At 33.7% G+C, this 24730-nt stretch overlaps 1 protein-coding gene across 24 annotated transcripts in view; it reads right to left on the bottom strand.

The window, feature by feature from the left end:
- Positions 1-24730, bottom strand: part of ZBTB20 (zinc finger and BTB domain containing 20) — an 832086-nt gene that overhangs the window by 488090 nt on the left and 319266 nt on the right. For 21 of the 24 annotated variants that reach the window (XM_073231612.1, XM_073231628.1, XM_073231618.1 and 18 more), the window contains one exon: positions 3697-3770. The exons of the other annotated variants lie outside the window; for them this stretch is intronic. The gene's annotated coding sequence lies outside the window, so the exon portion shown is untranslated. The remainder of the gene's footprint in view (positions 1-3696; positions 3771-24730) is intronic. 24 annotated transcript variants of the gene reach the window in all.

Here is a 24730-nt window from a genome sequence, read left to right as displayed (position 1 = left end):
AATTAGCATCCTATACTCTGATCACACCATTACTATACACTGTTTCCTCAACTTTCATTTTTTTTTACTCCTTCTGCTCGGGCTACTTGTTAATATAATATTGTTCTTTGTGGTCCAGAAGAAATGATAACCATTTGCTTCCTCTGTTGTACCTATATAACTTTTTGTCTACAAGGAAGTTGTATCTTTTGCCCAAATAGACTCTGAACTCCTCGATGACAGGAAATAATGTCATTTATCTATGTATCCTATAAAAGGCTTTGTTCATAAAAAGCATAAATAAATTTTAATTCATTGTTATAGAGAAAAGAAAGAAAACGTCTAAGGACAGTGCATCCTGGGCCCTGCTCTGGCATCCTCATGCTTCAATTCTCCCTTCTGCACGGGGGAGCTTCCATGGAATTTTCTAATGCAGAGCTCTGTCTCCTTGTTTGGGCACAGAGACTTAGATAGCTAATTTTTTGTACAGAGTGACTTTAGCTTCTTCAGGGTGGGGATAGGGCAAAGGCCTGTAGGTGATAAAATAAATTGGAGGAAAAAACTGAGACATATCCATGACTTAGTTGGAGTAAAATTATAGAAAAGTTCCTATACTGGTCTCTTTGGATTGCTAAATGACAGAATCCAATAAAGCAACCTGAAATAAATTACCAGGGTGAGTAATTTGTTTTAAATTATTAAAGTTTATTTCATTTTTTCCAGATCCTGAAAAACTTTTCTCTGATGGAAATGACCCCTGGCAGCAGTGACATTCTGACACCATGCATGATGCACACTCTTGGGACGACTGAAATCCATGTCACAACGGCTCTGCTCAGAGTACTAGTTTCCTCATGCCTCTAAGCCCAATTCAACCACTGAAAGTTTCTAATGGTCTCCTGTCCACTTTGTAAATCACCATAAAGAATATTAAGTCAACCAGAAAAATCTGCCTCTATGTGATTCATTGCACAACCAGAGGCATGTTATCAAGATACAGAGGAAAACTGAAAAAAAATTTTTTTTTATAACAAATGTTTTCAGAATATCCCTATATATATGAATTTTGGACGACTTGGTAGAGAGGAATACAGTTCCACGAATCTCAGACAAAGAGCCTAAGGCATTTTTTTCCTCAGAAAGCACTGCTCAGACCCTGAGAGTAGAGGACAGATCACAGCCCCAGAGCCTGAGTTGGGGGCTACTCTTAGGCTAGATGTCTTAGGATGATGTGCACTGGTGTGACCAGTATGGTTTGGGTGACCTGCACGCCCTACACTGGGCCTCAATTTTACTTATTTCAAAATGAGATGATTGAACTTTTATTTCTTACATCTTTTTTTACCCATAATGTTTGATGAAGCTCTGTTCTTAAATCCCTTTCACTTCAATTTTTTGATCTTAAAAAAAAATCATAAAATGTGTTTATACAGTTCTTTGAGCTCTTAAATGTTATTCAACATGGTAACAGTATAATTCACTAAGCCTAAATTTTATCATTTTAGATTTGCCTCAGAGGCCAAGTTTTATGAGAGCCTTAATTTTCATCACCAGAAGATGATTTAATAAAAATGAAGGGACACCATTTGGAAATAAACTGAAATTGGCATGGGAGGGCAGAGAACCTTACACAAAAAATCAGGTTGCTAAACTTAGTAGGGGTCAAATGGTTCTGAGTTCCAAAGAATTTTTTGCTTTTATTAGTGCTGAGAAAATGGATCTGACTTTTTATGCACTGAAAGTAGAAGCTTCTAATGGCATCTTCCCCATATCCCTGGTCTCTTGATATAATAACTAAAGTACCATTTGCCCCATTTCCTTGAAGCAGAATCTACTACACGGCAAGTAGACAAAAGGTGCAGAGCCTCATCTATGCTGGAGTCAGATGGGTTTATCTTTAGAGAGAATTTCAGTATGTGGGATGTAAGGCACATCACTTAAATGCAAAGCTACTGAAGACCATCTCACTGACAAAAAGGGTATGGTATGAATGGACGCTTCTTATCTTGGTCAGGAGGAAGAAGTTCAATGTCAGTGAGTCGAAACACTAGGAAGCTGATGCCTATTGTGATGTGATGAACAATAGGCTTGTCTCTGACAAATTCCTTTATAATTGTCTTCCTGACTGTCAAAACTTTATTCAATTCCTTTTCCCAATAAATATTCTCTGACAGAATGAGTCCTAAAGTTCTGACTTTTAACATATTTTTTAATTGTAGTAACAACAACAGCTACTTCTTGATACTACTACTATTCCCAAGCATGTGATAATAAAAATCAGGAAGAAATAAACCCTGTTTTTTAGAGACCTTACCATCTCTGGGTTTGAATTGTTGTAACAAAAATAACAATAATCATCATTTATTCACTCATACCAGCAAGGCACTGTGCTCAGTGGGCAACATGAAGGAGCTGCCAGGGTTCCCTCTGGTTCCCCAGATACCCTGACAGTGAGAGGATCCTGCTGTGTCTCTGTATCATCTCTCTCTCAAAAACAAAAGGATCTAGCAGGAATTCAGACAATAGAGATATTTAAACGCCTCCAGGATGGTCGACAGTCAACATGCACAACTACAGTCACTAATGAAAGAGTACAGTAAACTAAAATGAAAATGGAAGAAATTGCTGGCATTACATCCAGAGTGCTCTGCCGGACCAGCACTGGGACACTCGGGGAGCCACGCGCAGTATGCCCCACATCCGGCATTCCAACAATGACTCAAAGAGATGAATATTATTTAAATGTTTTATGACTCTCTAACGAAAGACCTTGCAACACATTAAACTGCAAAACTTTGGAAGACATCATCACCTTCTGGATTTCATTACCAAAATGTACATTTTGATCTAAAATTACAAAAAAAAAAAAAAAAAGACCAGATTGACTTTCCTTGTAGTATTTCACAACCTTTGAGTGTAGCATTAAAATGCTTTTCTTTTCTTCCCCCACCAACTATAAGCTTCTGTTTTCTTACCCTGGGCGTCTGAATCTTTTATGTGCTCGGGTTCTATTCACTGCCTGTTATTCAGACACTGAAATCCCAAGTGTTAATTGTTCTTCCAAGTACATTGACAAAACAGCAGCTAAATAAGGGTAGACCAGACTGTGGTAGACTCTGACATGCATTTATGGAACAATGGGGCTCTGAGAGACAGCCTTGTAGCTCACGGGAAGACATAAGATGTGCTATTTTGACTGCTTCATAGCAGAACGGGGAACACACGCACACAAGGGAATTATGCATTTTTCTTAGTTTTGCCCAAAGTCCTCAAGGCAATAGAATCTTGTGATGTCATCATGAACTTTCCATTTCCACTGACACAAAGGCTAAAAATTTCTAATGACATCACAAAAAAAAAGGAATCTACTTTGATTCTCTAAGCAATCTGTTACCTTCCATGAGCCTTGAAGAAAAAGGCAAGGCTCTTTCCTGACAGGGTATGTGTCACTTTGCCGATGCACAGTGGGTGACACCCTCCCTAATGCAATTCAAACCAGCCAAAGAAAGGATTCACAATTGAGGTTGGATAAAAAAGATACTGAATATTGAGCCCAACAGATTTTCTTTTTTTTAGAGAAGGAAATCATTTAAACAAATATTTCTTCAGGGACATTCAAATTTGTACTCATGTCTGGTTACTATGTTACTAATGTTTTTGTCATTTTTTGGGCTGGTCACAAAAACGCAGAGGAAGGTACAGGAAGCTTTCACTTACAGGAATGCAGTGCAGCTCAGTCTTTTGTTTTTAAGGTGCAGTGATTTCGGTCTTTAAATGTAACTTCAGGCAGTCTGAAAAGAAACAGGTTAAAATCTCTTTCAGTTATAATTGGTATTTCAGATTTAATTAAAAATTAAACTTTCATAATGTTTCACCATCCAAAGCAATGCATTATCAGTCAAGCATGGCTTTTTTTTTTTCTTCTGTTAAGGGAAAAAAAAAAAAAAAAAAAACCTTTTCCAGAGTAGTTTTTTAATGAAAAGAAAAGGATCTAAAGAAGAAAAAAAGCAATTCTGAAAAACAAAATATGCCTCCATGTTAAGGACTTTGTAATGATATGACTAGAAGCTCAGTGCCTCTAAATTTTAGCTATATTCTATTGGATTAAAAAAATATAAAAACTCCTAAACAACAATCGCACAGTCTAAAGATTACAGAAAACATTAATTTCAGAGAATAAATAAGGAAATCTATGATCTAAATACACTTGTTAAGGGGAAATTATGACTTCAAATAGAATTGGAAAATTTTGTTAGATCTACCACTTTCAAATGACTGACTTGGTGGTGGGGCAAATGGTAAAGTAGAGGTAAAGGAACATAGCAATACAAAACACCCCAAACTGTGTTTACCACGCCCCAAACTGTATCTCACTGTATATCGTTTCACATGCAGCCACGGCTGTTTGAAGCAGCACAGGAAGACCATGAGGGTTTGAAATGACCTCTTAGTTTAAATAACTGTAACCACGTTTTAAAATATGTATTTTTAATCTTCAAATAAGAGTCTGGGCATTAAAATCTACCAGTATGTCACAAATATTTGGGCTTAAAAATGTCACACTATTTCTTTCAATCCTTTCTTTACATAACAACATCTATAAATAAGATAACAGTTAAAAAAACAGACTAGATTAAGTCATCTCTATTTTTAGCTTCAAATAATTGACACAGCAGGATTTAGAAAAATTCAGGTTTTTCAATATAAAATGGAGATAATACAATTATCTGTATTTTACTTCACAGAGCAGCAGTACATTTTTTATATATTTGTAGAACTAAATGCTGTATGTTTATGACCACCTTCACTTAGTGCAAAGTAATAATTTAATATCTCTACATATGAGAGCATGATCATAAATCACCCCTGAAATTGCATCTATTATTAAAAAATGTATTAGTTTTCTCTTGTGAATCCTGTTTTCTTTTTCCCTTGGAGGATGTGGAAGAATATTTTGGGTATTGTGTCTATATGATGTATGTAGATTTTAAATGCAAACTTGTTCAGATTCACTAAATCCATCCATGAATGGATACAAAAAAAAAATCGCTGACATTGACTTAACTCAACTTTTCCCCTGCTTCTCACATGCCTGAATTAGACTAAAAATGTACCAGTGTAAAGACAGAAATTATGGAGGCGTCACCAGGGACAACTGAATGAGAGGAGGGGAGTATACATATTTCCTTATAAGGCAACAAAACATTCATAAAAGAAGCTGACAAAAATAACTCATGCTCAGAAATTATATGGAATAATTCCTGATAAATGATTCATAAATATAAAAACTGCCCACCTCTCCATATATCTGAATCACCAACTGGCATTGTTATGCTTACCACTCAAACATGGTTAGAGAAACTGATTCACTGTCTAGTTCATGCAAGAAAAGGTGATGGAAATGAGGCTGCATATTTATATATAAACTATTTAACTGACAACTAGCAGTTCAATTTAATCAGTCAGATTTCTTTCCTTAATTCACCAGATGTAGAGTGAATTCAACTATCAGTTCAAAATAATAAGCTAATTTCTATGAATAGACAGTCTGCGAAGTTACATTCTCCCCCCTCCTCCTCCTCTTTGACCTTTCTCTTCATTGCCTGTTTCTTCTTTACTTTCGTTTTCTTTCTTATTTTTTCCCCGTCTCTTTTTTTCCCTTGGTGAGGGTAACGAAGCTCAAAAATAACATCTTGTATCCTGTTGAGGGAAACTTGGTCACAACTATCCTTCCAGATGACAAATTCATTCTTAAATGTCTGTTTTGCTGTCCAAAGAAAACAGAGCAATTGAGAAAATAGAGACGCAACATCACTTACCACTACCAAAACCATCACTTTTAATTCCCACGCTACATTCATCACAAGGAGGACTGAAGTTTATTTACATTATTCCCTAACCTCAAATAGGACCAGAAATAAGACTAATAACAGGACCATTTTGTGGCACTCAGGCAAACGGCTGGGCAAAACAGATGGATCTTACTTTGAGCCAGGACTAAAAAAATACAGTCGCCAACTCACTGTTGGCGACTACGTATCTTGGCCCAAAGATGGACCTGGAAGGGGGACCAGTTGTCTTTGATACGAATACTGTTCCTATTCATATCTGCCTCATGAGAAAATCATTAACTCTGCTACTATGTACTGGGGTTAAATGTTGGGTAGAAACTGTTTGGAAGAAAGGTCATCAAGGAAGTGAAATATTCTGAAGGCATGTCAGATTATATTAAAAAGCAGAAAGTTAGGAGACTAGGACCTTATTTTTGGCATTACTGTCTACTTCTCAACTTCCTGTTTTTTTTCAAGTTCAGTACTATACACTGAACCCACCTTCAAAATTGAGATTTTCAGAGGGTGTGGCATCAAAAAGAGTAACTTCCTCTTGACATTTCAAGTTCCAAAATTTGTAAAAAAAAATTTTTCAAGTCACCCAGCTCAATCTCAGCCATTATTAAAATTGACCACCTGTGTCAGGCTTCTTTAATCAGGACAACACTACGTATGGCTTTGTAGCTTACAGTCAACACCCAGCGATGCACTAGGAAACAGCTCAGTCGGTAATCGATGCAAATTACAAAGCCCGGAAGAATGCTTCCTTGGCAGAGACCCTTTAGCAAAAGAGTTGTACATTCTGCACTAGTTAAAGATTCTGAATGACTTTACAGAGAAGTAACAAATACATTACATTTGTAACCTATCTTGTGACTCACAGGACGCAAACCAAAGTCCCCAGACAATCTAAAAAACTGAAGGGGCGTGAGGAACTTAACATTGAACATATACTTAACATTGAAGAGTTGCTTCAACTATTCAACAAAGGGTTGCTTCCGACCACACTCTATCTTGTGAAATCCTCACATTAGAGTTTCAGGTATCACGTCACAGAACTTCAGGGAAAGCACAACAGAGCACTCCAGTTTAGGAGGTCTGCGCTGATCCAGGCACTTCTCTTCATGCTCTCCCAACTGTTTAGCAGCCAGTGTTTCTCCATCAGATTGGTTTTAGGGGTTCACTCACCTCTCTGTGGCTTAGTCATTCTGATACTGTTTAGATTTGATTTTTAAGACATAAGTCCTGTCTGTGCTCAGCATAGAAAGCAAATTATAACATTTTAATTCTCTTACCTTTTTTTTTCACTTAAAAATTTATTGCAGAAAATTTCAAACATATACAAGCATAGGGAATATAGTAAAATGAACTCCAATATACTATCACACATGGTCAATGTTTTTTACATCCGTATTCTCACTCACTTTTTCTTTCATCAGATCATTTTAAAGACCACCTTAGGTATCATATCATTTCATCCATGAATATGTTAAGATGTATTACTAAAAAATAATGACTTTAAAAAATCATAGCAAATATCATTATCCCATATCAAAAATAACAGTAATTCTTTAACACTAGTAAATTATTTATGTAAAATACTTGACTCTTAATTTGTTTTTGCTCTGGGGTTTTTTTGTTTGTTTTTTCACAGTTGGTTAGTTTAAAGTTAGGGTCTAAACAAGACAGATATATTACATTTGAATCATAATTCCTTCTTAATCCATAAATCCCCCACTGCTTTTTTTAATTTTAGCTTTATATTTTGAAACAATTGCACATTTATGGAAATGTTGCAAAGATAGTACAGATTATTTCATGTTTTCTTCACTACATTCTCCTAACATTATTATCTCATATAACCATGGTAAATTTGTCAAACTAAAAAATTAACATTGGTACAATACTATTAATTAAATTACTATTATTATGTTATAAACTTGTATTATTATATATTATGATAATACATGTAATATATTATAATAGAAATTATTATTCAGATGGCATCAGTTTTTCCACTATATTTTTTCTGTTCCAAAGACTTAATCCATAGTATTGCCTTGTATTTAGCTGCCATTTCTCCTAAATCTCCTCTCATCTGTGACAATCTCTGTCTTACGTTGTTTTTCACAACCTTAACAATTTTGAAGGTATGGTCATATATTTTGTGGTATGTTCCTCAATTTGGATTTGTCTGAAATTGGGATTATTGTTTTAAAGAATAATGCAAAAGAATGAAGTGCCTTTCTCATAACATCGTATCAGGAGGTGCATAAAATCAATATGCCTCACCGCTAGGGATATTAATCTTGGCCATTTGGTTAAGGGAGTGTCTGCTAGGTTTCTCTTTTTGTAGTTTTAATAAGCATAACTTCATTTTTAATAGTTTTTTTAGGTATAATTTATATAACATAAAATTCACCTTTCCAAAGTGTGAATTTGTAGAATTTATAGAATTTAAGTAAATTTAGAGTTCAGTAATCGAGTTTTAGAATATTTTTGTCACCCTAAAAAGATCCTTCATGTCCTTAGGCAGTCAACCCTTACTCTCATTCCCAGTCCCAGGCAAAAACTAATCTCCTTTCTGTTCAAAACATTTACCTTTTCTGGACATTTCATGTAACTTCAGTTATACAACATATTCTCTTGCATGTAGCTTATTGTAATGTTTTCCAGATTCATCTCTGCTGTGGTATGTAGTAATTATTCCCTTTTATTATTGAATTAAAGAATTCATTAATATTATGAAGATAAATATCATGTATGATAAAGAAAATCATACATATATATATCTACAAATTGTAAATATTGCAAATATTTTTCCCATCCTTTTCAATTCTTTAGTGGTATCTTTTGAATGCAAAGGTTTTTAATTTTGTTGAAATCCAAATTATTAAGTTATTTCTTTTTTGTATCATGCTTTTGTTGTCATGTCTAAGAACACTGTCTAACTCAAGGTCATGAATATTTTCTCCTATTTTCTTATAGAAGTTTACAGTTTTAGCTCTTACATTGAGACCCATTTTGAGTTAGTCTTTGTTTTTTGGTATGAGGCAAGGATCTAAAACCATTTTTTCCCCATATAATATTAGCACCATGAATATTCATTTATATTTCATATAGTTTTAGCATCAACTGTCCCCAGATTATTTAGTGAAAAAAACTATTCCTTCCCTATCAATTGCCTTGGCACCACTGTCGAAATTAATTGACTAAAAAATGTACAGACTAATTTTCTAAACCTAAAATTCCATTCCTTTGACCTATATGCTAGTGCTATACTCTCTCTCTTACTATTGTTTTTATAGTAAGTTTTAAAACAAGGAAGTGTAAGTAGTCTAACTTTGTTCTCCTTTTCAACATTTTATTCACTGTTCTGGGTACTTTGCACTTTCATATAAATTTTAGCTTGTTAATTTCTAAAAAAGTACCTTTATTATTTTTGATGTTATTGTGAATAAAATTGTTTCCTTAACTTCTTTGTTTGTTGCTAGTATATAGAAATAAATCAGATTTTTGTATAATGCTCTTGTACCCAGTGAACTTGCTGAACTCATTTATTAGTTTGTGTGTGTGTATGTGTATGTGTGCAAATATGTATGTGAATACATTCCTTAAGATTTTCTACATACTTATGTTTTAGGCAAAAGAAAAGTTTTACTTTTTACTTTCCTAAATAGATGCCTTTGATTTCTTTCTTTTCTGTTCTTTTCCCTTTCCCTTCTAGTAAAATGTTGAATAGAAAAGATTTGACAGTCTAGCCTTATGTACAATCTAAGTGTTAAACCAGTCAGACTTTCATCATTAAGTGTCATGTTGGTTGTGGGTTTTTCATAAATGCCTTTTTCAGTTAATAGAAATTCTATTCTTTGTTGAAAATTTCTGTAATGAATGGATATTGGATTTTCTCAAATGTTTTTATGTATTTGTTGAGCTATCACATGGTTCTCACCCTTATTCTATTAATACAGTACATTACATTAGCTGATTATTGGATGGGAAACCTATCTTGCTTTCCTAGGATAAATCCTACTGGTCAGGGTATAAAATACTTTCACAGACTCCTTTATTTTGTTTGGGAATATTTTGTTGAGGATTTCAGTGTCCATATTCATGATTTTTTTTCTTATGTCTTTGATCACAGGATAATACCATTTTCACAGAATAAAATGAACAGTGTTCCTTCTTCCTCTACTTTGTAGGATTATTTCTTCTTTAAATACTGGATAGAATATAGTGAATACATTGCATCCAGACTTTTCTTTGTGGGATGACTTAATTAATAATTTCTTTACTGTTATAGGTCTATTCTTATTTTCTTCTTCTTAAAACAGTTTTGTTAATTTGATAATTTGTGCATTTCTAGAAAATAGACCATTTTATCAAAGTTGTCTAATTTCTTATAACTGTTCAAAATATTACCTTTCAAAAATCTTTCTAATTTCTATGAGGTTGGTACATATCCTCTCTTTCATTCCTTACTCTGATAATCTGTTATCTTCTCTTCTTTTTCCTTGGTCAGTCTCTCAATTTTATTGACCTTTTCAAAGAATCAACTTTTGGTTTCATTAGTTATCTCCATTTTCTTGATTTCTGCTCATCTGTATTATTTAAGTTCCTCTTTTTGAGTTGAATTATGTTATATATTTATATTATATCTATATTTACCTACCTAATTTTATTATCCATGCTATTGGTTTCTTTAGGTGGATTTTACTAACCATTTGTTGTCATAACATTTCATCCTAAAGGATTTCTTTCAGTATTTCTTGTAAGGCAAGTCTGCTGGCAATGAATTGCCTCTGTCTCTTTATCTTGGAATATCTTTATTTTACCTTCATATTTGAAGAACAGTTTTGCTGGATATAAAATTCCTAAATGTCTTTTTTTTTTTTTTCATCTTTTTCCTTCAGCACTTTGAATATGCTATTCTTCTGCCTTTGAATTTGTTCTGATGAGAACATGATTGTTAATCATAGTGTTATCCCCTGTATTGAATGACGTTTTTTATCTCCTGCTGCTTCTAAGCATTTCTCTTTTTCTTTGGCTTTCAAAGTTTGACAGTATATGTCTATGTATGGAACCTTTTGCGTTTACCATAATCGGAATTTGTTGAGCTTCTCAATGTGTAAATTAATGCTTTTCATCACATTTGGCAAGTTTTGAACATTGTTTACTTTGAATATCTTTTTTTGTGTGTGTACCCTTTCTTTCTCTTCTACCCTCCTCCTCTCCTGTTATACATTAGCATGCTTGATGGTGTCTCACAGATCTCTGAAAGTCTGTTCATTTTCTTCATTTTTTATTTTTTTGTTGTTGTTCCTTAGATTGGGTAATTTCTACTGATTTATCTTCAGGTTTACTGATTCTTTCTTCCACCACCTCAAATCTACCATTGATTCTCTCTAGAATATTTTGCATTTTAATTATTGTACTTTTCAACTCCAGAATTTTGTTTCTTTTTGAAATAATTTCTATCTTTATAGCTCCTTTATTTGAAGAGTAATTATAGTAATATTTTATCTTTTTATTTACCATGGCCTTCAGTTATTTGAACATATTTTCAATGGCTGTTGTCAAATCTTTGCTAAATTCAACAGCTGCTCTCCACAGAGACAGTTTCTATTGACTGCTTATTTTTAACTGGGTATGGGTCACACTCCTAGTCTTTTTTAACATGCCTCATGTTTTTTTCTTGAAAATTGGCATTTTATAGAGTATATTACATCAAACTGACTTCTCATTTTCCCCTCTTGGGAAGGGGGGAATTGTTGTTTCTGCTACTTATTTGTGTGTTTGTTTGTTTAGTGACTTACCAGTCTAATTCTGTGGGGCCTGTTTCCCTCATGCTATGCAGCTGCTGATGTCTCTGGTCAGTTTGTACCATTCCTATATTCATCGCTTAGCTAAGAATTTCTCCTTGTCAGCACAATATGCAGTGTACATCCAATGACTGATCAGAAATTGTACTCAAACACCTTGAAGCAATAAGCTAACACCCTTTGCATACAGACATGTGTATGGGTTGGGGAATGCATTAAAAGTTCAGGCAGTTTACAAGTCTTGTCTCTTACTTTTTGTTGGACTCTGTCTTATCTCTTCTTTGCACAAGGTCTTATGGTCAGTGGCTATCTTGGACCCTCTCTGGTCTTTCCTGGAATATGTATGCAGACTTTCAATTCACCAGGGATATGTTTTAGCTTATCAAAGCCCACTATGACAGTCACCTAATCCAAATCTCTATGTTAAATGTTTGGGTAATATGTCAGTCTATTGCCTTCCCCAACCTTAATTGCAACCTCAGGTTAAATATGATGTTTATCTACCCTATTTGTCACAGAGATTGCTACTGTTTCTGACAACACCTACAGGCATATTGCTTTTTCATATTCTACCCCATCAAGTCAGCTCTTTTTAGCAGTGAAGTTGTAGGGTTTCAAGGGTTGCGTTGCCCTGGTAGAACTATTGCGCCAATGGAGTTTAGTGAAGATAGTCCCAGATAAAAAACAAGATCTCACTTATGCCTGCTGTTTCACCATAATCTTCAATATAGCCCTTTTTAGCTGTCAAAATATCCAGTTTGGGTGATATAATTTGTGATCTCCTTCTATATAACATGAGCAAAAACAACTTAAAGTATTCCTTCAGCAAATGACCATCACCTATTTAGTTTTCTTGTTATTCAAGAGTCAGAGGTCCAGCTGCAGGTGTGTGTGTGTGTGTGTGTGTGTGTGTATGTGTGCGCGTGTGTGTGTGTGGTGGGTGGGGAGGTCCAACTGCCATTGAATGAAAGTTTTCATGATGGTTATATGTGTACAGGAAATCCTCAACTGCCCATTCTACTACACCTCTAGAAAGCCTAAAAGTTTTAGGGGATTAAAAATATCTGTCAATTCTGAAAATCCTTTGTTAGATTGGGCCATAATGATTGGGAGGTAAATGGAGGGTGCCAATAAGGGTGCCAAATTTCTCTAATGGGAGATGAAGAATATTGCTTTACTTTACAAGAGCTGAGACTAACCACTCAATGAGAAGAGTTAGAATTGGATGGCTCATTATGGACTGCTAGGAAATGTGGATATGAACTGAGCTGGACTAAACCCATTTCAAGCAATTGTGGAGAACATGTCATCTAGACTTAATATTACACAAAATAGCTCAGAGATCTCTGTAAAAAGGCCCAAGTACTTTCCCACCCAGGTTATGTCTCCATGGGAATACACTAAGGGTTATGCTCTTCTGAGAGCTTAAAAAACTGTTGTAAATCTGAAAGTTCCCACATAGAAATAGGAAGTAATATATATTTCAAAAATGATTTTTGCTTTATGTGATGATCCACAATAAAATTCCCTTGAGAATAGATTCTCCTAGAGCATTTAAGTTATGAATAGATTTTAAAAATCGCTCCTATTACATTAAATGAGATAAACATGTTGTATTTGCTCTTAGGAATTTTCAAAACTTTTTTCTTCATAGAGACTGAAAGGAATAGGAAAACCAGCACACTTTGTACAGTAGAAATGCAGAATGTATGATGTATTGACTTTGAATATCTTACTGGTGCTTTTGGATCAACATTAATGCTTCACATTTACAACATGTCAAAGCAATAAATGTATTCGACAAACTTCATCTCACTAAAGTATCATAATAATTCACCTTTAACCCAGGAATCTATAACAGTAAATATTACTATTTCTATTTGTAAAACAAGAAATCTAATCCATAAAACAAACATCACATAAATTAATTAAGTACAAAATTAAGTCTGGCAATGGAGTATGTGATAAAATTTCACCACCTTGTTGTATGAGATAATCAATTAGGCAATATCCTGGCTATAGCAAAAATGAAACTTGGAGCCTCTGTCTCCCATTTGTCTGTATATTACAGCAGAATCAACATAAATGTTTAAAGAGATTTTGTGATTTTATGAAATGTTTCTTCCCCAGCTAATCTCTCAGGTAAAGTGGGTGGACATTTTTTTGTCTGTGTATTTTTGTTAGCCTTTATAATTCCTATGAGAGAATTTCAACCCAACCCCTAACTTGATTACTATTTCTGCTGTTAATTAACAAAGAATAGCTGGTTTTCCAATAATACAATCTAGAATTCACTGTCATCCAATAACAATCAAAGATGTAATTTAGAGAAACAGCATAAAAAGAAAACTGCCTGAAGGATGTGCAGTTCTTTTATTATAGTTTGGCACCTAGGTATATCCTCTGATTTATACCAGTTCTGCATCTTATAAAACTGAGAATACCAAATTTCACATTTGTGAATACTACAATGGAAGTATACCTACAAAATATTCTTTGTCCTGAAAGTGAATGTGGCACATGATATTCATAATATAATCCCTTTATATACTGAAAAGTATCACAGTAAGAGGGTTCATCTTCATATCAGCAATGCATTTCTTCAATACTCAATTTGTACATGTATAATAGATTGTATATAGGATACTCTTTTGTAAATATAGGTCTAATTCTCATGTTTTTCCATTGGTTACCCATTTGAGTTTTCATTCACTTCATTTATATCATATACTTAATTTATATTTTATTTAATTTCATTTATAGTACATATATCATATTTAATTTGTGATATAAATTTATATCACAAATCTATACATCGGTTTAAACCACCTTTATTTCCTTTTGGAGTAGGCAGACATCCATCTGTTTCCTTGTCTTTTTAAAAATCTACCCTTCCATATATCAAAGTCATGCAAACTTACTACGTTTGGACTAAACAAAGCTTTAAAAACAGAATGTTGGTTATATATAAACAACTCTCCTTAGGGAGACTGGCTTTGAAACAGAACAGGAGGAGAATAATGCTTTTAATACTGCCATTTTTTTTGCATATGACAACCATGTATCCTATCAGATTGTATTTCCAACATACTAATGGCTTTTCTTCCTAAGCAGAGTTGTGAAGTGGATGCAGAGAATGATGCTATTCATATTATTATTATCTCCTTGATTAAGTTACCTCCAGTCTGAAATTTTAAGCAATGAGAAAAGTGGTAAAAACAAAACAGAACAAAACCTTCAATAAATTCTGAGATAATGGATTATTTGTGTAATGGAATACTTTGCCTTTAAATTTAGCGAGTGGTTTCCACTCCCCCTGGGATATTTTATACAGTTAACTCTTAATGAATTATTTGCAGTGGGCTATGTGTAACACATTTTAACATTAACTTTCCCTGACTATAAAATTAACAAATAACCCATTGCAGAGAAAAATGGAAAATGCAGAAAAGTATAAGAAAAAATTACAACACCAGCAGTCTGATCTCACAGAGACAATCCACCACTACCGTCACATCTTCATTTCATTCAAACATGACAAATTTTAATTCCAGTTTGACTTCCTCTTTTCCCCCTGTATATCATTCAGTTGCCTCCTTTTACCACTATTTGGTATGTACCCAAGCAACAGTACTTATTTTTTTACAAACTGATTTAGTAATTAGCCAAGTAGTATTGTCTTTCATAGGTCACCTATTGATTTTTTATTCATTCCTCTTTTTTTTTTAATTGAAGTATAGTTGATATACAATCTTATATTGGTTTTAGGCAGTTACCCATATCACTAAATCCTCAACCCAACTAGTGCATTTACTACCTGTCAACATAGAAAGATGCTACAGAATCACTGGCTAAATTCTGCATGCTGTACTACCATCCCCATGACCAATTTATATTATGATTGAGAATTTTTATGCCCCTTTATTCCCCTCACCTTCCCCAACTACCTGCCTCTCCCTCATGGTAACCACCAGTCACTTCTCAGTGTCTATGAGTATACTGTTATTTTGTTCATTTTGTTTTGTTTTTAGATTCCACAAGTAAGTGAAATATTACAGTATGATGTGGAAGCAAACAAAGGGTCCATCACTAGATGAATGAAGAAGATGCAGTACATAGACACAATGGAATATTATTGAGCCATAAAACAGAAAGAACCCTGCCTTTGTCACAACCTGGATGGACCTGAAAGGGTACTATGCCCAGTGAAATAAGCCAGACAGAAAAGGACACATATCATTTTCTTATTCATTATTGCTGCTTCTTGTTATATGAGTGAGGTTTATCTGATCATGCCCCATGAAGATTATCTATTACAAATAAAAGAGTATGGCATTACACAAATGTTAGATCACTTCTGTTTATAATATGTGAGTTAGAAATAGCTTCATTAACCTACAGAAAACAAAAATATAATGGTAATTTTAATACTAAAACATCAACTATTGTATATGAATGCCAAAGGCAAATTATTTTAGTTAATACTCATTTCTTTATTTTTATTTTTACTCTCCTTTACCACATACTACTACAATATTAGTGTGGAAAACTGACAGCTGCTTATAAAGGTAAAGTACCATAAAAAGCTCCACTGCCTATTTCTCAAGAGTCTAATCTAGTTCTGTCTGGAGTTATCCTCTTGCCATGAACTCTGTCATGTAGAATTACATCATCTCCCATAGCTCAGGTTATCTCCAATTCATAAAATGCTTTTAAAAAAACGTTATAAAGTGGTTTCTGTTATATATTCATATAACTTCCTCCTCACTTTGGTTTAGCATGGAAATACACAATACATCAATATATGTTTCATTAAGACAGTTTTGATATAGTTACAAGCTGGGCAAATAGAGGAAGTGTGCTGGGTGTAATTTATTTACATTTTAATAAGACATCAGATGAATGATACCACACAGGAAGCACATAGTGAGGTTAGGGAGAAATGGTGGTTGAAAAATGCCTTGAAGTTTGGAAGCTCTAAGTATTGCTTAATCAATAGTATTACTTCTGAATTAAGATAGGATAAAAGTTCCACAGGGATAGGTATTGTGGTCCACAACAAACATCATTCAGATTAAAAATTGAGAGAGAATATAAATTTTCCAAGATACGATAAACTTTAAAGGTTATACCACAGAATGCATATTGAGTGCTAACGTTTAAAATGATAGGCCCTGTGATGTAAAAATCTCATCAAAGGCCAAAGGATGGGACTCTTCTTTCTTAATATACCAAAGCTTACTGCTAAAATTCCCTTTTAGTAGACATGTTAACATTATGTTAGCATTTAGATTTTTTCTCCTTTGCATGTTAATTCTTTTGTGATGGTTCTAAAAATCAAGGCAAGTTCTTTAATGAAATAAGAGATTCAGAAAGCAATGATTTTCAGCCTACAATTACAGTAGCCTGCACTATTTCTGTTTCTAAACTCTGAGCAGGGTCACCTTTGAGTGAGACAAATTATTACTGTAATGTTTCAGAGATTAATTTGCATGACATTTGTCTATCTGGTGTTGTTCCAAAGAGAATAAAAAAATCTTGCAAAAGTAAATACAATTTTTAAGCAACAAGTGTGGAAATAATGGTAAAGGGAATATATAAGAGGAAAAGCAGGAAAAGGCCAGCATTAGGTCAATATAGAAAAGGTATGTTGTGAGTCCTAACACATTTTGCTTAATTATAGAACAAGAATATGACTTTACTTATGTTAGCCACAATAAAGAGTAATAACTCATTATGATTTGTTGTTTTGTATTTTCTTCCTTATTTGTATCTTATCTACCAACTAGAAAGCTCCCTGAAAGTATGTGATTTGTGCTTGTTTTATGATTCATAATAACTAGTATCATGCTAAATACAAAGTTGGTTCTCAATATTTGTTTATTTGTTTTGTGTGAAATATAAATAACCTGGTAAAGAAAGTATAGTATAAAAATAACAGAAGTTCATTTGTGCATACTGTATAAAAGAATGAAGTAAAAGATTCTTTATTTTATCCTGAAAAATAAAATTAATTATAAAACTAGATGGGGGAAAGAGGGTAGATTATGCTAAGTGACACTGAAACAGTAAAATTAATACCCAAACCCCTTCAATTGAAAATAAATCAGTGTAAATGCATATTTAGATTCTACAGATAATTCAGAAGTCTCCCAGGGAAATGAAAACACAATGATGGCATCATAAAAGTGATTTGCCCCAATATCACATATAATTTCTGTTATACTATTTAAGATGTGATAAAGTATAATTAGAAATTCCAATTGCTAATTGTATAGAATTTAAACAATCTGTAGCACACAGATCTGTATTATGAATTTTCTGAGACATTAGCAAGTTTTATAGATATTCTTGACTAGATTCTGAATACTTTTACTTCAGATGTAAAAGCCCATAATTTCAACTGTAAATCATAATTTTACATTTAGCAATTTTTAAAATTCACATATTGACATAGTATAAAATTAGATTATAAAAATCCTTCAAACTGTTCTTCATAAAATCCTAAAGGTGAAGTTTTTCTAGCTATGCAAGGGCAATTTAAGAATGAAAAAATCAATTACTATAAATCCCTTGCTGAATTCTTATGTTCTGAATAATCCTATAATGGTTTTTTTTGGCATTTTTTTTTGGTATCATTAATATGCAATCACATGAGCAACATTGTGGTTAGTAGATTCTCCACATTATCAAGACCCCACCATGTACCTCATTACATTAATGGGGTAGCGTAGCAAGATGCTATAGAGTCACTACTTGTCTTCTCTGTGCTATACTGCCTTCCCTGTGCCTCCACCCCCACGTTCTGTGTGCTAATAGTAATGCCTCTTATTCCCCTTCTTCCTCCCTCTCCACCCCACCCACCAGTCCCTTTCCCTTTGTTAACTTAGTCCATTCTTGGGTTCTGTGAGTCTGCTGTTGTTTTGTTCCTTCAGTTTTTGCTTTGTTCTTATGCTCCACAGATGAGTGAAATCATTTGGTACTTGTCTTTTTCTGCCTGGTTTATTTCACTGAGCATAATACCCTCTAGCTCCATCCATGTTGCTGCAAATGGTAGGATTTGTTTCTTCTTATGGCTGAATAATATTCCATTGTGTGTTTGTACCACATCTTCTTTTTCCATTCATCTACTGATGGACACTTAGGTTGCTTCCATTTCTTGGCTATTGTAAATAGTGCTGCAGTAAACATAGGGATGCATATGCCTTTTTGAAACTGGGCTGCTGCATTCTTAGGGTAAATTCCTAGGAGTGGAATTCCTGGGTCAAATGGTATTTCTATTTTTAGTTCTTTGGGGAACCTGCACATTGCTTTCCACAATGGCTGAACTAGTTTACATTCCCACCAGCAGTGTAGGAGGGTTCCCCTTTCTCTGCATCCTCGCCAGCATTTGTTGTTCCTAGTCTTTTTGATGTTGGCCATCCTGCCTGGTGTGAGGTGATATCTCATTGTGGTTTTAATTTGCATATCCCTGATAATTAGCGATGTGGAACATCTTTTCATGTGCCTGTTGGCTATCTGAATTTCTTCTTTGGAGAAATGTCTCTTCATATCCTCTGCCAATTTTTTAATAGGGTTATTTGCTTTGTGGATGTTGAGGGGTGTGAGTTCTTTATATACTTTGGATGTTAACCTCTTGTCGGATATATCATTTACAAATATATTCTCCCATACTGTAGGATGCCTTTTTGTTCTGCTGATGGTGTCCTTTGCTGCACAGAAGGTTTTTAGCATGTAGTCCCATTTATTCATTTTTCATTTTGTTTCCATTGCCCAAGGAGATGCGTTCAGGAAAAAGTTGTTAATGTTTATATTCAAGAGATTTTTGCCTATGGTTTCTTCCAAGAGTTTTATGGTTTCATGACTTACATTCAAGTCATTGATTCATTTTGAGTTTACTTTTGTTTATGGGGTTAGACAATAATCCAGTTTCATTCTTTTACATGTAGCTGTCCAGTTCTGCCAACACCAGTTGTTGAAGAAGCTGTCATTTTCCCATTGCATATCCATGGTAATTGTATAATGTTTTTAAAGGAAGGGGCTATGCATCTGAATTCCAATGCCTCGTGAACAATTTCTCACACATAGTAAGAGCTGAATAAATGTGTATTTGAATCAATTTGAATTGAAAAAGATATCACAAGAAAAATCTATGTCTATCAATATTTACTGAAAAAGGCAATAAATGTACTTCAATACACTTTCCTAATAAACAAAGAAAGGGTTAGAAATTAGCATTCTAATTACCTTATCAACATAACAAAGAATATCTCTCTTAAATCAACAACTAATATCCACCTTAACCTGTGAACAAAACTGGCAACATTACCATATATTCAAGAACAAGGGTAGCTCATCATGATTACTTAACTGTTTTGGAAATTTGAGACAAGAAATAGGATATTAAACAGAAATAAGAGGGAAAAATGAAGATAAAGCTATCATTGTTTACAGATAATTTAAGGACCTTGAAAACTTAAGAGAGCTATGAAATTATAAAAATTATTAAGAAATGTGAATAACATAGCTAGATACAAAATATTATACACTGCTGTAGGATATTTTGGAAAGTTGTTTGGAGAGTAAATCCTAAGATTTCTCATCATCAGGAAGTTTTTTCCCCCTTTTTTCTTTCTAACTGTATCTACATGAGAAGATGTATGTTAGCTGAACCTACTGCAATCATCGTTTCACAGTATATGTAAATCTAACCACAAGAAAATATGAAGACATGGCTTTTCTACTGAACAATTCAAAAATGGCCTGTAAGCAACTAAGGACAATAACAAGCACATAACATGTCTATCCTTATACATAATAGGAATTTGGGGACCTATATGACTAGAAAGACCCTATTTATTCATGAATGAAATATTACATAAGGAGAAACATATGATACTTCTGAATGTGAAAATTGAATATTGCTAAGATACCGATACTAATTTAGAGGTTTAACAAAGTTCCAATAAAAATTCCAGTGGATCATTTTTATGAACTCAATGAACTAGATGAATCTTGAAGAATAAGTAGGTGCCAAAAACCAAAGTATTTTTAAAAAAAGAAAAGAAAGAAAGGAGTTGACCTAACAGATGTGTAAATTTATTGTGAAGTTCTAATGGAAACAAAGAACTGAAAAAAACTAATGGTACAAAAATAAATCCCAATGTTGATAAAAATTAGCAAGTGGTATAGATGGCACCAAAATCAGTGGGGAAATAGGAGAAATGGTTAACTATTGGGAAAAAAATAAGACACTTATTTCTACCTTAGGCTAAAATAATTTCTGGAAGAAATAGAGAGTTAAAGTTCCAAAACTAAACCATGATGATACTAGAAAAATGGTGAATATTTATTAGACTTCAAACTGCTAAAAAGGAATATAAAAGCAAAGGCCACATAAAGAATAAAAGTACAACAGAATTGGCTGTACAAATATTTTAAGCTTTCTCACATCAACAACAGCAAAAGCAATTTAATAGCATATGATAACTGGGAGAAACATTTTTGCAACAGGTTTGACAAAATCAGTGACTTAACATTTAAAAAATCTTACAAATCATCAAGAGTTAAAGGACATGAGCAAACAAATTATGAAAAGAAGAAAAACAATGGCAAATAAGCATATGAAAGACATTACAGCTCCATATTACTCAAATCAATGCAAATTAAAACAAAATGAACTAGTTTTATGCCTGCCAAATTGGCAAATATTTATAAAATGATAGTATTTAAGGCAAGTGTAGTTAGAAAAGTAGTCTCAAATCCAATTTGTGATGAGTATGAAAAGAACCTTGAGAAGTGTATATACTCTGACCCGGAAATCAACCTCCTAAGAATTTATCCTGAAAACAATCAAAGAGGCAGAAAAATTCATATATAAAAATGGTCCTCAGAGCAGTTGGAATAATGGTGGAAAACAACCTACATGTCAAATAAGGAGGAGTTTAAAATCTTTTGGTATATAAATAAGATACGATTATTAAATATGAATTTTATGACTCAAGAACTAATAATATAATTAATGCTAATTGAAGAAAGCAGAATATAGATTACCTGATTTAAATTATTATTTAAAAATACTCATACATATATATTTACACTGTACACTTAGAAATATATATAAAATTGGAAGGGGGTGGAGAAAATCTTAGAATTATTCATCCCTGATTTAAATTTATTTGCTATATATTTTTTCTATTTCCATAATTATACTAACTGAGCATGCTTTAGTTTAATTGAAAAAGAAAAAAAAAACTGTATTTTAAACCTAAAATGAATTTATGTGTCTTCAGCATTCACTCATGGAAAAAATATCAAACACAAATAAAAATCACTTCTGTATATGGAATTACTATGCCCATTCATCTGTCTCTATAAATTTATGTATAAGGAACATCTATTGAGTACTTGATTTTCTTGATTTTATTTCTGAAAAACATAACACTTTTCCTGAATTTAAAACCCAAGAAAATACAGTCACTCTTAAATTCCATATTTGACCACAGTGTTCCTCCAGTGCTCTGATGATCCTTCCTCTGACCACTTCTAGATAAGGTTTACCAATCTTGTTAATAACTGTTTTGGTATCAAGTTCAGTAATAGCCTGAGAATGTTTATCTGGCCCATTTAGCCAACACCAAGAAAGTCACCTTCAAGCAACTGGGACCAACACAGTGAATCATGCATTTGATTTTCACATTTCTTTTGCCTGGAACACCAAACACTCTGAGTATTCTGAGAGTAGCAATGGATGGGACTTGGATTTTTTCATCAGTGCTTAATAGCTGCCAAAGTCAAGACATGCAATAACCTTCTAAGTAAGTTTGCTGGCTTCCTATAGTGTTTGAAGGCACACCCCCTCCAAACGTCTGCACTCACCATCTGCTACTCAACTGCAGAATAATGCACTCAAGTCTGGTGTTACTTGGCATAGCCAAGGATAGTCAATGTCCAACTCCATTCAGACATGTGCACCATATCAGGAACCTTATGACGCATCCTCAACATCAATGCAGCACTTTCAAGCCCCACTGCACATCAATCAAGTATATATGACAGTCAAGCTGATAGACAAAATCTAAGCCAACCCTAAACACCTACTGTGCATGGATCTCTCCAGTTTGCCTGCAGCTCATCTTCTATTAAGATGATAGCTCTGGCCTAGTCTTCCATGCCAAAACAAGTCCATGGAGTCACTCTGGCAAGAAGAGGGGTCTCTATCAATGTCAACAAGTTCCTTGCTGCCGACCCTACCATCTGTCCTCCTGCTTCCCACCTACCTAACTTTATGTGGACCTTGATGAATGGGATTCTAGTAGTCCAAGATTCTAGTTTAGCCAACCTTTGCAGATGGGGTCAACATGACTGCCCTCTGGCCAAACACCTAGGGTGACATAGCTGAAGGGTTACTTGGAGAGTACCTTTTGAAAATTTGATTTTAGAAATAAAGCAGGTAAAGAAGTTTCTGCCAGTTTTTGAGTTTAGAGTTTACGAGAAGAATGATACTTTCAGTGTTTAAAGTGAGGATAATTTCTCCTTAAATTCCTTGAAAATGTTAAAAATGCTAAATGATAAATTCCATTTCAACACTATGGGTAAGGGAAATAAAAACAATGAATAAAAATAAAACTGAGGTTGTTTTAAAGTATTTACAAAGTAAGTTTGAGGTGAAGACTTGAAGAAATCTCAGAAATATGTAGAAATAAGGCTTTGTAATATAATATTAATACAGAAGTTGAACAATTCAATCTGCATTAGATGCAACAACATTAGAGAATATTATAAATGCTAAATGGAAAATAGCTTTCAGACCTATTCTCTGGAAGTGTAAGTGTAACACTTACAGACTTCATAGTAGAGAAGTAGAACCTGACATAAGAATTTGATGTAAATATGAGAACTGGAGAAATCAAATTTTTTATCTTAAAAAATAGGCATTATATGAAGCACAATAAACCAATTTTGACTTAAAAGTAGTACATACAATTTTTGTGTGTGGACATGTTGAGAAATCTTTTCAACTGGGTTATTAAAAATACACTTTAGACAGAGCCTAATGACATATAAAACCAACAGAAAATTTCAGAAAACACCACTGGTTCCTACCCAACTCAATTACTATGATGATACAATGATATGCTTTTATTTGTCATTCAAAGAAAGCTAAATGTATTTCTAGAACAGTATCTAGACTCGCCAAAAACAAAACAAACATAAACAGTACCCCAAATTTAAAATATAGCATTGTCTGAAACTCTAGGCAATTTAAATAAGTAATAATTATAAGGTAAATCATTACCACAAAAATGAGATATAAATGTGAAAATGTTATATGCCATAAAGCATCATACACAGAATTGTTCAGCTTTGTACATAGTAAGCACCTACTAAATGTTTGTAGAATTGATTAGAATTTAGTTGAAAAGAGAGGTATAATGAGACTTCAGTAAGTAGAATTCAGATCCTTTCAAGATCATGGGAAAAAGCTCAATCAAATTATATTAGAAGGTCCATCAGTTGTCTTTGATGTTATGAATCAAGATGAACTTCTATTGTACCTAAAGAAAATTTCCATAGGATTCTCTCTGGAGAAATTACAGTGGATTAAGAAGCATGATTATTTTTAATTTCTAAATATCTCCAAATTTTCTAGCATTCTTTGGTCAAGTAAGATAATGCTATAGAAATCTTAAATAAAACCCGAACTTACAATGTCCTGGCCTAATCATCTGGATAATCTCTTTGAATTTTCCTAAAATATGCTCCCATCCCATTTTCTATGGGAATTCTCCCACTGATTAACACAGAGAATGAGAATTTGGCCTGTGCTCTATAGACACCATTGAAATGTGGCCACCTGAGGCATGTAGGGAGGGCATCCAGCTGGCACGCCACATGTTGCCCTGGAGTGGTGTACAATGAGAGGGATATTTTGGCTAAGAATACCTGGACAATCTCTACAAAGGCTCTGATTATGAAAAAGACTTCAGCATCATCATTGTCTCCTGAGTGTAATATGAGCCAGGGAAACTTCTGTTTCTAAGTTTATATATTTTTACCAAAGAAAGCATTTACAAGAAAAATCAAAGAAACCTGGGC

Source organism: Manis javanica, chromosome 3 (genome assembly GCF_040802235.1).
Source record: "Manis javanica isolate MJ-LG chromosome 3, MJ_LKY, whole genome shotgun sequence".
NCBI classification, from domain to species: domain Eukaryota; kingdom Metazoa; phylum Chordata; class Mammalia; order Pholidota; family Manidae; genus Manis; species Manis javanica.
Note: the sequence above shows the minus strand (reverse complement) of the source record. Positions and strands in the feature narration are given on the sequence as shown.